Source organism: Podarcis cretensis (genome assembly GCF_951804945.1).
Source record: "Podarcis cretensis genome assembly, chromosome: 6".
NCBI lineage: Eukaryota > Metazoa > Chordata > Lepidosauria > Squamata > Lacertidae > Podarcis > Podarcis cretensis.
In genome coordinates, this window is record NC_137175.1 from 51290684 (window position 1) to 51307722 (window position 17039).

At 38.9% G+C, this 17039-nt stretch overlaps 1 protein-coding gene across 12 annotated transcripts in view; it reads left to right on the forward strand.

Moving 5' to 3' along the window:
* Positions 1-17039, forward strand: part of PTPRF (protein tyrosine phosphatase receptor type F) — a 478221-nt gene that overhangs the window by 70920 nt on the left and 390262 nt on the right. For all 12 annotated transcript variants that reach the window (XM_079980220.1, XM_079980216.1, XM_079980222.1 and 9 more), the window contains exon 2: positions 2277-2363. The gene's annotated coding sequence lies outside the window, so the exon portion shown is untranslated. The remainder of the gene's footprint in view (positions 1-2276; positions 2364-17039) is intronic.

Genomic DNA, 17039 nt, shown 5'->3' on the forward strand with positions numbered 1-17039 from the left:
TACTAAAGGGTATATTTAATATTTTGGGTTCTCTGTAGACATTCAGGATGCTTATACAATACAGATCTGTTGCCTGAGATGCGTACACGCTCCTTTTTTAAAAAAAGATACAAAAATTCAAAATATATCCTCCCCACCCGCCCAGATCTTAATAAAGTTATTTTAAAGTCTGTATGCCAGACTAAATGTTATGCTGCCTAGGCTGACATTCCCATTTCTTTGTGAGGAAACAAAGGTGTAGGAATTTTACAAGTGCTTTTGTTTATTCTTGCTTTTAAACTATCAAATGTTGGAATCTTTCTCAGTAAATGAGATCACCCACTGAGTTGAGAAGGTGAGGAGCACTTCTCATGCTTTACAATCGTGTCCTGAATTTCTGCTTAATTTGACTGTTGTATGATTATTGTTTGTAAAAATTGGCTTCTGTGCATTTTAACAGCTTTAGGAATGTTCTTGTTTTGGGAAACCTGGAGAGGCCTAAAGAATGCCTTGGCATGTCAGTGTTTCTGCCTAAGGGAAACATTGCCCTCCAATAGATAACATTGTCTTCAGCTCATAAACTAGCATTTTACCATTAGCCACCAGGTGATTCTCAAATGTCAGTTAAAAGTGCATGATCATTCCCAGAGTTTAGTGGGAGGCTGCAGCTACCATCCTGTTGCAGAAGGAAAGAAATGTTGACCTTTCTTAACTTTTACCTTCATGCCATCAAATGTTTGTGCTTTAATTAGTGGGGCCCCTGAAAATACAAGACCTTTGGACTTGCAGTATATCTAGCAGAAATGAATGAGAACAAAAGCTACTGAAAATGCTGCTAGGAATTCTTGATGTTAATTTTGAGTCTGATTTTCCCCATTGACAATAAATGTAAGAAATTGAGAGTTTGATCTGAGCTCCTGTTGTTACAGATTCAGGGTCACAAATCCAGGTAATAATTGACCTTGAAAGAATTAATCTGCCACTTGTGGCACATTAAACCATGCATTAAACCATGCAAAGGCTTAGCAAGAAAGCTTTCTATAATTTGGGGCTGTAAATTGAACAAATGGATAATGTCAGGAAATACTTGGTTTTGAGGTTTTGTTTTCAGGACTGAGAAGTTAGTACGCACCATCGTATTCCTGATTAAATCTGTGTAATAAATTAAATGGGTGTGTTACTGTTCTGCAAATCCTGCTATTTTGAATATAGGTAGAAGACAAGGTTGCATTACCTGTGAGGTACAATATATTGATTTCCGTGCAACATTGAACTATATTTTACTTTATTGTGAAGGAGCAACATGCTGGTACACATTGCCAGAAAAGTCCTGAGTTGCTCCTACCTCTCTTAGTTTGTTTGAGGGAAACAAATAATGAGCCCTGGTTTGCACATAACATGAAGCCAGCCTCTGGTTTCTTCCCTTTGTGGTGTGGCAGTAGCAGGGGGGAGGAGTGGTTCAGGAACTTCTGAGCAGTGTGCACCAGCACATCACTTCTTCACACTGAACCATAATTTATAATAAAACAGTTTTTGCCAACTTTGGGGTCCCTTCCAAATCTATGATTCTGTGAACCTCGTGCCCTCCAGATGTTTTGGACTACTATTGTGTTGGCTGCTTCTGATTTGAATTGTAGTTCAAATCTTCTGATGGGCAGCAGGTTTCCTCCACATTGTCCTCATTTTTGCACAAGGTGAAGACCTTTTTGTTACCAAGGAATGTAATCAAGCTCCTTGCTGACACTGCTATTTTGTTAATGTTGTTGTTTCTTATTGTTGTGCCGTATTGTTACCTGCCCCGCACTGCCATTGAGAGGGAGAAATGGATATAAGTATGAATAAATAATAAAACAGAACTGCAGGTCTTTCAGGTTTGGGAAGTTTGAGATTGTATCTATTGTAGCACTTAAGTCATCATTCTGTGTCCTAGGCAAACCCAATGGACTCCAGGAAAAAGAAATCATTGCCCCGAAGCTGCTTTCAATTCCAGTAGTGTTTGCTCAAATGAGCCCTGTTGGCACAAATTAGTTAGGCTAGTTTCCAAGTTGTGCTTCTCTAATTCTCTCCCCACCTATAATCCTAGCATTTTGGAGGCATCTGAGAAAGAATGTGGCATCTTTTAGCCATAAAGAACACTCTTATTACAGTTTGTTTGGCAGACATGCACCAGTTATGCATAGGGGACTGAAGCAGACATTCTTAGTATCATCCTGTGGACTTGAAAGCATATATTGTGATTTTAGGGAAGCTTTTCAGTGTTTACTGAGATTATGATTATCCATTTTTGTGTTCTGTAGGGTACCACCTGAATGGGTCTGATCAGTGTGAAAAGGACCTACAACTTCAGCTTGCAAAGGAGCTGTGAGGAGGTTTGCTGCAGTCAGGTGGGTATAAGTGTGCATCATATTGTGTATACAGAGCGGGTACAACTGCATTTTTTTGGTTGTTAATTGCAAATCTATCATTTCAGTTGACTTTTCAAAAATGGCAAATAAAGGGTTTGTGCAACCTTTCAAATGAGGCATTTTGAAAAAAGAGCAAGTAAAAAAAAAATGCAGTTGATGAAAAAATTATCTGGCAAATTGTGAATGTGTAAAAATGGATTTGGAAGGGAAGGATTGTTCTTGCATTTTGTTTGTAATATAATTCGTATCCTATTGAAAATTTGTAAAATGTTCCGAGGAGATAGAGTTGATCTTGTCCGCTTCTGTCAAGTTTAAACAAACCAACATTCACAATTGAAGTATGTAGATTGTCCAATGTAACATTAATGCCATTAATTAAATTAGTATTTTTAGTACTAACAATAATGGACTCCCCCCAATAATTGCATTTAACATTTACTTATATCAAGATCAGTCCCCAGCCCCCTTAGGTAGAATGCATCTCTACCTTAACTGTAGAAATACAAGAGAATAATGTTTTGCATTTTATTGTTACTAGTTTTTTCTGCGTATCTAGAGCAGTCTTTCTCAACCTTGGGCCCCGGATATTGTAGGACTACAACTCCCGTCATCCCTAGCTAGCAGACCAGTGGTCAGGGATGATGGGAGTGGTAGCCTAACAACATCTGGGGAGCCAAAGTTGAGAAAGGCTGACTTAGAGGATCCTCATAAAATGTAGTGTTCTGCATCTAAAGTGTCACTTCTGTGAATAAAAAAGGGGTGGAGAGCCAATGGATGTTCTCAGTTAAGGATGGAAAGGAATAGATTTTCACCACCTATCATGCTATTCCAGAGGATTTCCCAAACACCCCAAGAAAGTCTTCAAGATACTGCAGTAGGAAAGCAGTGTTGTCAGAAATTCGCTCCTCCTATTTCCAGTAAAAGCATCCAGTAAATAGAGTTGTGGAGATAAAAGTGGGAAGAAGAACACAATGTACACAGCTTTGAATTCCTGGGAGAAAAGTCACAAGACAAATCTAGAACAATAAGCAACAAGTGTGTGCTGTTTCACAACTCTCAGCAAAATGTATACACACAGAACATTTTGCTAATCTTGATAAACAAAAAATATACCCTTGTGTTAGGGTACAGTCTACAGGAATTTAAACTTGATGCAGCTACAAGGTGCTTAGTTTTTTATGGTTGTATCTGCTGATTCATTTTGTATGTTATGTTTTTGTTTTATGGTTAGTGTTTATTAATATATAACAGCATAGTGAGGACAAGCAGACCAGTAGTGGTTTTGTGGGGGGGGGGGGGATATGGAAAATCAGGGCAGGGGGACTGCCATGTTGCCATTTTTTCCTCAGTAGAAAGGCAACCCAATTTATTTTACCTCTGAGTAAAGCATACCAAAGTCAGCCAACTGTGCTTTATTCTATAAAGGCAGCTCCCTTAGGGAGTGAATGAAATAATGTGTATGTGAGAAAAATGTTTAAATAAACATGTCCCAGTATCCTTCTCCATCCAGCTTCCCCAACCTTTTCTGCTGCTCTGCAAGGGCCCCCTCCTGAGTCCGAGCTGGGGTTGTCAACATTCCTTCCTCTGCTTAGCAACAGTGATAAAGCACCCTTATCAATTGTGCTGCCTGCAAGTGCCAAAACCTTACCAGTTGTCTCCATCAGGGTGGATTTGATTTCAATCACGATTTAAACCACAATTTAAACCACTAGTCAGTAAGGCTTGATTTAAATCACTAGTCAGTTAGACTTGCTTTAAATCTTTTTTTTTTTTTTTTTTTTTAACAGAAAGTCTCATTCCTGCTGGTATAATCTTAATATGTACGACCAGAGGGAGGCTTCATTTTTGGAATAATAATTTTTCAGAGTAGTTTTTACGCTTATATAAAAAATGACTGATTTGTTTATACTATTAGAAATACATAGACAGATAATTATGAAATTATTGTGGGGTTTAATAAGTTAGCTGTTTATATTTGGACAACTTTTCTGCTGTACTTTATTGGAAGGAGAAAAATAATAATTTCCCTAACAACCACTTAAACTATTTAACCAAAGCAATAACATTATAGCATATGTATCCATGTTTGTTAACTGATGTGGTTAAACATTTTAAACAAAAAAACTTAGACTGAGTTTTAGCACACATGAAAAACTTAAAACAAATCCTTATTTCCTGATTAATAGCCTTTGGACTATAATGTAACTTAAATAGAAGTCTATTTTTAGAAAGATTTTTCATCCAGAAGCATTTTATTTTAAAAAACCAATTTAAATTTTAAAAAAATCTGATTTAAATTTAAAAATCTGATTATTATTTTTTAAAAAATTATTGATTTTTATCCACCCTGGTCTCCATATTTTGTTTCATACCTTTCTTTAGAAATGACCAATTGGCTTACCTTTTTTAAAAAAGTGAAGGCAAAGAGGCTGAGACTGCTGCTAGCATGGGGCCCAATACATGAGTAGCCCCTGAACATCCCTCTTGGTGGCCCTGCTCCTTCTCTTCCTAGATTTAAAAATATGTGTTGGTACCAGTTTTCCCAGCCTGTTGCAAACTGTGATTGCTTGCACCTGAGACTTCCTCACTTAGCGAATTGCTGGGGGGGGGGGGAAACCAAAGACTTGTGGGCTACTGTTACTGAGCTCATTTAGAAGAAAGAGAGATTGGGGTGGAGGGGGGTGGGCAGCTGAAACAGTAAAGGGAGTCTGAAGGAAGGAAAAGGTGAGAATGGATGGGACACTCAGAGATTTGAGTGAAAAATGTGGGATTGCAGCATTTGGGGAGATGTTTGGCTGTTCAAGGAGAGAAGAGAGAGCATACAATGGCACATGCAGAGAAAATGAAAACATTGAGTTAAAATTATAGTAAAAATGATGTTGATGTAGTGATGCACTATGGACATCAAAGTGGCCCAGTGTGAGCTGAGTTGTGTGTCTCTGATGGATGATTGTCCTGCTGCTTCAGAGTATAAGAGGGAGATGTTAGGGAAATAATTCCAAACTGATACAGGGAGAATGCTTTGGAGGGCTATCTTCCTATAGCTGGATATTGACCTCATTAAGCAAAATGTAAGAAGTTTCTTTCCAAGTATATCTTGAAAATATTCCAGGAATGCCATATTTGGACTGGTATTCTGTAGCTGGGCCAGTTGGAAATGTGGTTTTATTTCATTAAGTTGCTGAGGATAGTTTGTAGCATCCTTAAATAGAAAAAGATAAGAAATAAAAGTTAAATTAAAATAATCAAGTAAAACAAACCATTTAGCAAATAGCAGCATTAAAATCCCAATAGTCTCTTATTAGCATTATTTATTAATCTGCTAAATGTGCATATTAAATAACAATTTAAAACTGTAGTATCTACCCTGAACTGTTGAGGTGAACTGGTCTGTGCTGCTTTTTTTTTAATCTCCTATTACCCATTTGGACAGATTTAATGCTATCTGTGAGAATTATGTGTGTCATCGCTACTCCTGGAAATTTATCTCTTAAGCATTATTTCCTTAGGTAGCTTTTAATTTGCAAGTTAGTAGGGAGAGTTATTCATTTAAATCCCTTTATTTCTTTACCTAGCTTCATTCTAGTTTGTAATCCCTTCTCACCTTGGAGTTTGTAATGATGTCTGTGGAGGACTTGCAAAGGAAGTTTTGGCATAGTTTCAGTTTACTATTTCTACTGGTTTCAACAGCATTCTCAAGGTGATAAAATACTGGTAATTTTTATGCTTGACAAATGAATCCAGCCCAGATTTGGGAAGTCCTTGTTCCATGAAATCATGATGTAAAGAGTTTGTGATCATTGTGGATAACCACTTTACTGAGTACAATGTTGTGATGTAGTGTGCAGTGGTAGGAGCATGAGGTGGATAGGTAGGTACTTTTCTAGGGTTCTGGAAGTGAAGATGTCAAAAACTACACTGAAGATCTGGAAATGCAGATTCTGAGGGGGAATAAATAATTATGTCACCGAGAAACATTGGACTGATTAAACAGAAAGACATAATAGAGGAATGTAAGAAAAGCCCTGCTGGATCGGACAATAAGCTCACCTAATCCAGTATTATTTTTCTTATAAAGGCCAAGCAGATTCCTATGGTGAACCCATAAATTGCTGTAAATGTATGTAATATTAACTATTTATAGATGTATTCTTAGTCAATAATTCTGTGCCGAATAGTGAAATCAAGGGGGAAAGATGGTGGAAAACTTTCCCCATGCAATTATAAAATTCCCAGTGTGTTCTCAGCAATAGAGTTCTTCATACAGGGACAATTTGGTGAACCCACCCATAGGCTGCACAGTAAACTGCTTGTGAACAACTGGAAGGTGACTTGTAGACTTTTGGTTCCAGGCATGATTCATTTAGATATTTTACCACTTGGATTTAACTTGTTGCTTCTGCATTTTAGCCTTTTCTATCACTGCTCATAAATTAGAAGCAGACAACAGAATTTCTTATAGATAATAAGATTACAAAGGCAAATATTTCAGCTCACAGTTTGGCATTCCAGTAGATGAATGTTGCAGGTTGAAATACGTTGTGGCATATTTCTTCTAAGATCGAAGGCAGATCTCTTGTCTGTCTTCTAGCCCAGGTGCTCTGCATGCTAAAAAAACTGATAAAAATGCCGTCTTTGTTGCAGCATGGAATGGGCTTAACAGAGACTAACTCTTAATCTTCCTCAAATGTTTAATGTTTACATTGTGGAATTGGAGTTAGGTGCCATAGAAGTGGTTGGGAATAAAAGTGTGTGTCTTTTGAAGTACTAATTTCTCATGAATTGAACACATAGGTGATGTAGCACGGCATGATTGTACTTGAATCAGGCCATAGTGCTGTATTTTCATTACGTCTTTCATCTCACAGTAGATGTTGTTGAACAACACAAACCATTTATTTATTTATCAATTGCCTGTCAAGATAAAAAGCCCTAAGTGTCTTAAAATATAAAAATCTTAACTTAGAAACTTTAAAACTATTTCATAAAACCATATTTTAAAAAAACACAGAATGGAATGGAGTGAATTACCTTTAAAATAATTCAAAAGCTATGTGGAACAACAATGAAAAGTTTTAATGACCTGCTTAAAAACAAACAAAGATGAAGCTAGTTTATATTTATGGTCAGGGTCTCGCTACAGAAAAGGCCCTGCTCCATCATATCTGCTCCCTGCTTTGCCTTTTGCTGTTTGTAGCAAGCAATGTTAACAAGTCTAGCTGTGACTCTTGCCGGTCTTGGCTTATCCGCTGCAATCTCTTGGGTTCACTATCATTTTGTTGCATAGCCAACATATAGAATAAGCTGTTATAAAATACTGTTGCCACCTCTTGGCCAATGGAGACACCTTCCACCCCCACCCCGCAGCAAGAATGACAATGTATTATGACAAATGCATTGCTCTCATTGGGCACTCTTTCTAAAATTTCAGAGGGAATGCTGGCAAGCTGCTGAGGTGAGCCAAGCTTCAAGTAGTGGCAAGGTAATTTTTCTAGTTGGAACGAACAGATAACCCTCAGCCACCTTATATTTTACTCATTCAGAAGTTCTCTGATTTTACCTGTTCCCTAATGTTGATGATACTCACTCTGCTCTTTCAGGGGAGCATAATGGTCACCTGAAACAAATGGGGGGTGTTTGGCTACTTTGCTGGAGGGTTGGGACCCATTATTGGGTGGCACACCAAGGTAAGATGGGTTACAACTGTAACACAGCTGTCATAAAAATAAAAGGCGTAAAGTTATGAAGTGCATCTCCAAATGCTTGGTTGAGCTAAAGGTTGGTCCCACGTCTGAAAAGATCTTATCCGCTACGCTAACAGGTAGTGGTTTCCAAGATTTCAGACAGTGCTTTCCCCCAGCTTTACCTGAAGATACCAAGGGCAGAACATGGCACCTTTCACATCCAAAGCATGTGCCTTGCTTCTGAGCTCTAGCCCTTCCCTGAAACAGTTTCCCCTTGCCTTTAGGAACATAAGCCACTCTCAGGCCACTGTTCCATCAGCTTCAGCACCTCTCTGGCAGCAGCTGTTTAGGATTTAAAGATGAGTATTTTCCAGCCCTACATGGAATGGGATGTCAGGAATTGGACCTCAGAGGTTTTTGTGTAAAGCATGTGGTCTGCCACTGAACCACACTGCTTCTTATTACTCCCCCCAGCCCCACCCCCAGCCCCTCCTAAGCTGTGTTCTGCTGAGTCAGGCCACTTACCCATCTAGTTTTCTAACAGCAGCTCTCATGGGCTTAGAATGAGATTCTTCCTATAGCAATTACTGGAGAGCCTTTAACTGGAGTTGCTAGAAACAGAGCCTTTAGAAATTGTGACCTTTATGTTTGCATAGCATTTACTCTGCTAATGAGCTAAGAGATCTGTGACCCTTCCCCTCTGCAAGCCAGAGTCCTGTTTATATTTTTCAGTATAATCAGTCCATTGATACTAAAGGAACATACTGCTCAGAAATACTAAGAGGTATTTTTTTTATAAATCTGCCTATTTAGCCAGGAGTACTTTATTTAAATCAGAAATAATATTTAAGCCAGAAATTATAAAAGAGCATTGATTGCCATTTTTCTCTACCTTTTCAGTTTAATGTGAGAAATAATAGCATAATAAATTACAGTTGGGGTGTCTATGAATGAGTAAATATAATAGCTGCAGGTAGAACCCTTCTCAGGCAGCATATCTTTTTTCTTCTTTTTTGTAGTTAAGCTGTTGGAAATCTTAGTAAACACCTTAGATACAGTAGTATCCTCTTAAACACAAGTTCCACGTAGCAGATCACAGAACATAATGAAAACATAAACAGTTACACAAATAAACCTGTCAGAGGGTAGAGCATTGCTACCATAAACAGCTGTAAACTGTGCACATTGGATGAGAATGCTGCTTTGCGGGTCAGCTTTGCATTGCATAGTGAAATAGCCTTCTTGGAAATAGCCTTTTGGTGTAAGCCTGAGGGTAGGTCAGACACACATTTTTTAATGGATGTATTGTAAAAATCTCCTGAAGCAGTAGACCTTTATTCAGTAGGACAGTGAACATGAGCCTGGTATTTGGTTTGACACTACGTTGCTGTGGAAGCTTCGACTGTCCTATTGAATAAAGGTCTACTGCTTTGCCTTCATTCAGCAGGGAAAGCTACTAAGGTTAGGTTTTTGTTACTCTGGTTGTTTTTTCTACACATATTTTAAGTCAGAGTTTGTTCAGCACACTGGTATTGACATTTGGCCCCCTTCACCCTGACCAAACCAAGCCTGCTTCACCTATGACATTTGCCTGTGTAATATGTTAAATTAAAGCATCTAATTCATTTTATAGAGCATCGAAAATACACTGCAATATTCTGAGCTGCCTGCATAATTCAAGGAAGGTAATTTCACCCCAGTGAGGTCACTATGGTGTGAAACTTCAAATAATTTGGATGCCTTCTGAATACATGTAGTTCAGATTTTGCATAATGCTGAGTTTTCAGGTCGCTTGCTTTGTGACCCAGCGTTCTCTTTCACTGGCAGATTTGTGGTGGTTGGTAGTGCACATCTGCTATGCTGGGCATGTTATGTTCTGCTTTCAGCTTTTCCTTGCAGAGGATCGTCACTGCAGAGCAACAGAGACTTCAGTCAGCTTTATTACATCATTACTGACAAGGCTATTTCATTTGTGCTTGTAAACTCCGACAAAGAACCTCAGTGGTCAGATAATCTAAAATGTTTAAGAGATACCAAGTTTGAAGAGACCAGAGTGGGAAAGCCATATAGTATTTTGTCACAAAAGAGGGATCTGGTTGGGGCAGCTGTGAAGTTGCTGCCTCACCACTGGTACTGCTGACTTCTTTCCCCTCAGTTGTCTTTGTGTAAAATGCCTCAGAAAATCATTCAGAAAATAAAGTTGGCAAAATATGTGAATGTCTCTTTCCCTGTAAAATAGCCGTTTCCTTGTAATTTTGGCCAGTACAGCTTGACAAGGGTTGGTGCCACTGAATCCAGCCAGCAGCAATCGTGAATGTGAATGTGTGAGAGAGGTGTTTTTGTAGTCATCTCTCATTCCTCAGTGTTCCACCAAACTATGTGCACCAAGTGATCACCCAGACATCATTATGGTGTATCCACCTCAGTCACTGTGACTGTTGGTTAATATTACAAGAACGCTTACTACTTCGTGCCAATGTTGCTGATTAGGTATCATGGAACTGTATACCTGCATGGTTTGTATTAGCCTGTTTTATACAGGTTTTTGACAGAATGCTTCAGGGTGTTATAAGCTGCCAGCACCCCTCTGTCCATTTAATGAATTTATTTGCCACATTTTTAGCCTGCTCTTCAGCCAGAAAGCCCCCCCCCCAAACAAATAAATTCAAGTTAGTTCTTGCCTTAAAATCTGTGAAAAGACAGGACACAAAGGAGAAAAGGGATGGGGAGGATGAGAAATGCTAGGCACCAGTTCCTAAATGTACAAAGTCCATAGACTGACGAGCTGTGATGGAAAAAGAGAAGAACCCAAAAGGAGTTGGTCTTACAGTAAAGTCAGTGGAGCTTTCATTTTCATTTTCTGTCTTCTGAAGCCTGATGTAATATCTGGAGCTAGGTGACTGTTGACGAAAAGGCAAATGTGACTGGTCCATCAGCAGAGCTGGTAGAATGGCCCTGCTTCCCTCCTCTCCCCCTGCTGCAGCCTTTGTGGACTGCTTGTTTTTCCCCTCCCAAGAAGAGAGTGCCCTCTCAAAGGCTGAAGAGGGATATGTTCTTGGGTAAATTGTTTGACAGTATTCTAGGCAGAGGGTATAACAAGCATAACATACCAGGATCACTATTGACCCATGGCTAACTCCCAGACACATCAAAGGCAGCTCCACTCCACCCCCCTTTGAATTATACCCTCTGGGCAGGACAATCCACAGAAGTTTCTGTAAAGCTACAAACAAGGGCAGGAGCAACTGCCAGCTGAAATTAGGGTATGTTGACAAATCACTTACACATTCTTTGTTTTGTTTTACAATAATATGCCAATCCTAGGAAAAACGGATTTCTAAATAATTGCCTACTTTCCCTTCACTCTGCATATCACTTCATTGGAAGTGTTTGTCGAATGGAAATTAAAGTATTTTTGCCAAAATATTAGCTCTTGCCTTAGCTTAATAGCTAGTTCTCCAGGTCCCCTTTGTAAACATCTGTTATGAAAATGTGTATGAATAGTACAGTAATAAGGCACTCCATACTAAAAAACCATGAGAGATTTATGTTATGTGATCTGCTTATATTTATGTGAACTCTGCCTCAGATTGTGGAACCATGAACTTAGAAAGAAGTTCCCTGGGAATGTCCCAGTGTTCCATGAAGCAAATAGATGCACTGAATTGGTAGATGCCTCAAATAAAAACTACCTCTTTACAATTCATGAATCTTTCCTTTTTTGGTCTAATAATTTATGGAGGTTGCTCTTCCGTTCAACAGAGTGACTCTTCTCTGAAGTCTCAAGCAGCAGAATGATATTTTAGTGTATGTGTTTGAATTATCAAAATCAATTTCAGGAATCGTTACTAATTTTATTTCCAAAGTTAATAAAAGTTATTGTTACCAGTTAGAAAGGAAGATTTGCTTTTCTGTAGTGTATATTAGCTGTAGCATTGATTTTGTCTTGAAAGTGCCCGAGAATAGAATTTAGAGCAAATAAAACAGATGTGAGGGTACATGTTTCGCTTATATTCATAAAGATTATACTTTAGGGATTGATATGAAATAGAAAACCTTCTGCAGTTTCTGTGAAATGTAGTAATTTATGTGTTAAAACACCCCCAGTTTGACTATAAAGGCCTTATCTCACCTGTGTAAAGAATTTATGCGTAAATGCATATTTTATGTTTTGCCGCTTTCCATCTTCTGGTTCCTTTATACTTTTCATACATGGCACTTGTGTTTGTCTTTTGGAGACCACAAAAATGTGCATTGCATTTGATGTCATTACGTTGACTACTCTGTTAGTTTATTTTGGGTACAAACAAGCACTGAAAAGGATGATTAGAGCTGAGTGTATGAAGATGATAAAAGCAAAAGTTGAGAGCTAGGAATTGTGTGTAGGCTCTTAAAAATTCTTTAACTTGCAATTAGTTGGAACACTTCATGACTTGCACAGGTTTTGAGCTCTTGTTTTTACCTTTACCACACTCACCCTTGCAGGCTCTGCTTCCTCTTTTTAAGCTCCATTTATGGTAAAGATGTTAGCATTGCCAACCTCTGTTTAAAAATGCTTCGGGGTACAGTATGATGAGCATTTGAAATGGGAAATCAAATTTTCAGCTTTGAAAGTTGAGAAGCATGAAAACTTTTAGGGGGAAAACCCTGAAATAATGATTCAGGGGTGAAAAATGACAGTAACTGGTAGCATATGCTGAAGCAGGATTTCAGCGGCTTCCTATGCTGAAGAAACTGCACTGCCTGCCAATAAACTACTGAGCCATGTGGAAAGTCTTGTTAAGCCGGTCCTGAGTTGTTCAGGGCTTTGTATGTTCTCTAAAAGACCTCCTGACTCTGTATAGACCTGCTTTTGTGAGTTAAGGGACCCTTTGGAGTGTATAGTGGTACCTTGGTTTACGAACTTAATCCGTTCCGGAAGTCCGTTCTTAAACTGAAACCATTCTTAAACCGAGGTGCACTTTCCCTAATGAGGCCTCCTGCTGCCTGTGCCCTTCCACCATTTGGATTCCGTTCTTAGACTGAGGTAAAGTTCTCAAACCGGGACACTATTTCCGGTTTTGTGGAGTTCGTAAACCGAATTGTTCTTAAACAGGACTGTTATTAAACCGAGGTACCACTGTAGTGCAATATGTTGCAGGGGCAGGGGCTTGCAGATGGAGTAGGAGATAGTGGAGCTCCCTGCTCCTGATACAAATGGAGGAACAATTTAGGATCCATAACACTGGCCTGGTTTGCAGTCAGCAGACTAACCATGGTTTTTCTGACAAAATCAACAATACAAAGCCATGTTTTTTATTACAAATGATGTTTTGTTTTAAATATAGTTTGGTATTATATCTGAACCCAACATTCCTGCTTAAACATGGTTTCCTTGATTATTCCACCCAGATGCTCACCAAGCTGTACCAACAGAGCTTCTGTTGGTGATCTGAAAGCACATGTGTGCCTTTCTTAGTGAAGGCATGGGAAAAGGGTCATAATTCAATAGTAGAGTAAACGATTCATCCTACCCGAGGTTTCCCAAGGGAATATCAATAAACACAGGCTTTAAGAGAAGAATTAGGCCTTTAATAATACAAATGTACATAGAGTCAGCCTTCTTAAAAAAAATCAGAGGGAGGCTGTACTTTAATGCTTTCAGGCATCATCTTTTATACACATCCAGCTACATAGGTGATTACCACTTGACCAATCAGATAGTTACAGCAATCACAAGTACACAATTACAACACTGTTGTCATAGTAAACTATTCAGAGATCAGTGTCTGTTTACATTGTCTTCGAATTGCTCTGTGTATTAGTGGTCTGCAGTGTCTGCTTTCAGTTCTCTGTGTTCATATTTCTGTTCTCTTCTTAACCTAAGAGTTAGTGTAATTATGATGCTTGGCCAATCTCCTAGTGTATTGTTCTCCATCGTCATAACTTATCTTCTTATGTTCAATTCCTTTCAGTTTTTCTAGGAACTGCAAGAGAACAGAGGCTTGCACATACTTAAAACAGCCTGTTTGTTCTATTAGAAAAGGCTTAGTCAAGCTCATACACAGATTTTCTAACTGCAAAAAATGGATTCAGAGATGAAATAAAATGAGGAAATTCTCCTACACTTTGCTTCAAGCTCTGGCATCTCCATGTAGGCCTGGGAAAGGTTTCTGTTCGAAGCCCTGGAGAACTGCTGCTATGCCAGACAATATGGATGTAGATGGACCCAGCAGGCTGGCAATGTAGAAGGCAGCTTTCTAGGTTCGTTCATTTGTGAGATGACTCATGGTTTCTTGTACACACCGAGGTTAAAGAAGTGCTTTTTCCCCTCTAGAAAAAGGGTGCTGGTACTCACCATGCAAGGAAGGGCTCTTGGACCCTGCCAGACCATCACACCTCCCTCCCTAAGCTGGGCAGAAGCTTCCCAGGCTCTGATTTGGGGGGGGGGGGAAGGTGTTGGTGCTGTATACCAGTGTGTGCTGCCATTAAAAGCACTGGTTTTAAAGCAAACCATGGCTTAGTGTTATGTGTAAATGCAGCCACTGAGTTCAAGTTGAATTACTGTAATGGTTGTTTTATTGCTTTAAAAATTGTCACTTTTGCCCACTGAAGTGGGAATTGTATTGTTTTGAGTGTAAGCCACCTTGAAGTCTTTTGAGGAAAGGCATGATAAAATTGTTTTAGTTAAAATAAATCAGCAAGCAGAGCAGGGGTTAAAAATAATGCCTCCTCTCCAGCTGTAGTAGCACAAGTCACTTGTGTGCACAGATGGAGTGGTTGGAAGCAAGATCTTTATATATCTGAATGAAGCCAAGTTTCAAATTTGAGTCTGCCACTGCCCATGTTGACAGTGTATAGCATCAAGAACATAGAAAAGCAGCTGCTTTGTCCTTTTGTGGAGAGAATAGAAATCCACACAAGAAAAAGAAGCTATAAAAACTGATGCTGATAGCAGAAACATTATTTTTCGTTGATTTGGCACTGTGTCATTGGAAAAATAAACTAAGATGGCTATAAATGCAAATGCAATATATCTTACTATTCTGAATAATTTTTTCCTGAACAAGTCCTGACAGATGCCTTGTTAGTAACCCTATTTTTGAAATAACCTTATTAATAGTAAATTTATGTGCAGGAAAAAAAGAACAATAATTTACTCCTTTTGTAAATCAATGAGTGTTCCAGATGTGCTGGACCTTTATAGCATATATTTACTATGAAGCTGAACAGTTCTGCTCATAATAGGTCCTATGTTCACTGAGAGCAACCTGTTAAAATCAATCGCTTTCCTTTCTAATTAGAGAAATGTATCTTCCCATAATTCAAACCAAAGCAAAAAGAAGAAGATTCTGAAAAGATATATAATGGTCAGAATCCATATATTCGTAACTGTTGTAAAAACTTCCATCGTAACCTGATGAATGTCAGTAATACATTGACAAACGTACAATACATTGACAAATGTGAATTAGGTGGTCTGCAGGGTAGCTGCCATGCTACCCTGCGGACCACCTGATTCACCTGGCAGCAAATTTTATTTTTCTATCTTTTGGCTGTGGGGCTGTCCCTAGACATTTTGTTTTGGCGCCCACAACCTAAGTCCTAGGAGCCACATGGATCCTAGCACTCCCATACCAGTTTCTAACACTGATCCTGGATCCTTTGTTGTGATTTCCATCAGCTCCTGCTAATGGCCTACCTGTACTCCTATCTGGACAGGAATAGCCTAACTACTGTTGTCCATGTTATGGTAATCTCTAGGTTATATTGCTGCAACATATGTGGGGCTGCCTCTGAAGAGATTGGAAACTACAGCAGGTGCAGAATTCGGGAGTCAGGTTGCTCACCAGGCCAAGACAGTTTAAGCATATGGCACCTATTCTGGACCGAATGCACTGGCTGCCAATTAGTTTCTGGACCCAATTCAGTGCTGGTTTTGATCTGTAATGCCTAAAATGGCTCAAGATCACAATACCTAAGACTGTATCTTCCCATATGAACCAACTTGGACCCTTCTTCATGAGCCCCTCCACAAGAGGTCCAATCAGTGGTAACACAAAAGCAGGGCTTTTCTGCAGTGGCTCCACATTTGTAGAATGCCCTTCCCAGGGTGGCTTGCTTGGCACCTTCATTACATATTTTTAGGCTCCAGGCAAAAACATTTCTCTATAACCAGGCCTTCAACTGATTAGTTGTTTTGTTAGGGATTTTGTGTTCTCGTTTTGTATTTTTATGTTGTGAACCATCCTGTGATCTTCAGATGAAAGGTGGTATATAAATTTAATAAATAGTTTGTACACAATATTAAAACCATGGTTTTAATAAGCCATGGTTTCATGTTATGTTTAAACCCACCCCAGTGCTTTAAGTATGACTTGCTATTGAAATTAAGCCATGCTTTGCTGTTGGTTTACTGACTTTAACTATCATTCATTGTTGCTTCTAAGCTAGTTCTTCAACATGATTTGTTTTCCCAAATGGCCCTCAAAACTAGAGATGCTAACCAAGAGCAGCTGAAAAATGAAACCACTCTCCATTTTCAGCAGCTTTCGCTGGCTGTTGGATATAATGATGTCACTGCTAAGTCTACCTAGTAACAGGATCTCTTTCAAACCTAACTCCTCTACCTGCAGCCTTTGCTTCACAGCCACAGCACATAATGACATCTTAAAAGAGACTTTTTCTCTGTCTGCTCACTTTACAGAAGTTGCTCTAACCTCACCTGCCTTTACTGCACAGCTGGGTGTGGAGTGGAGATGAAAATTTAAATGGAAAGTTAAAGAGGCTGTTGTTCATTATGACTGGTTTTCATCAGTTCTCTTTAAAGTGTTAAAAGCCTGTTACTAGCATTTTACATGTCATGTCTGTGCATGTGAGAGTGGGCCTTGAAAAAAATGTTTTTTAAAGCAAGATAAATATCTTAGCTGAGATATCCACCTTGTTATGCTATTTAAGATGTTCCAAGGCCCCAATAAATTTATCTTAAGTC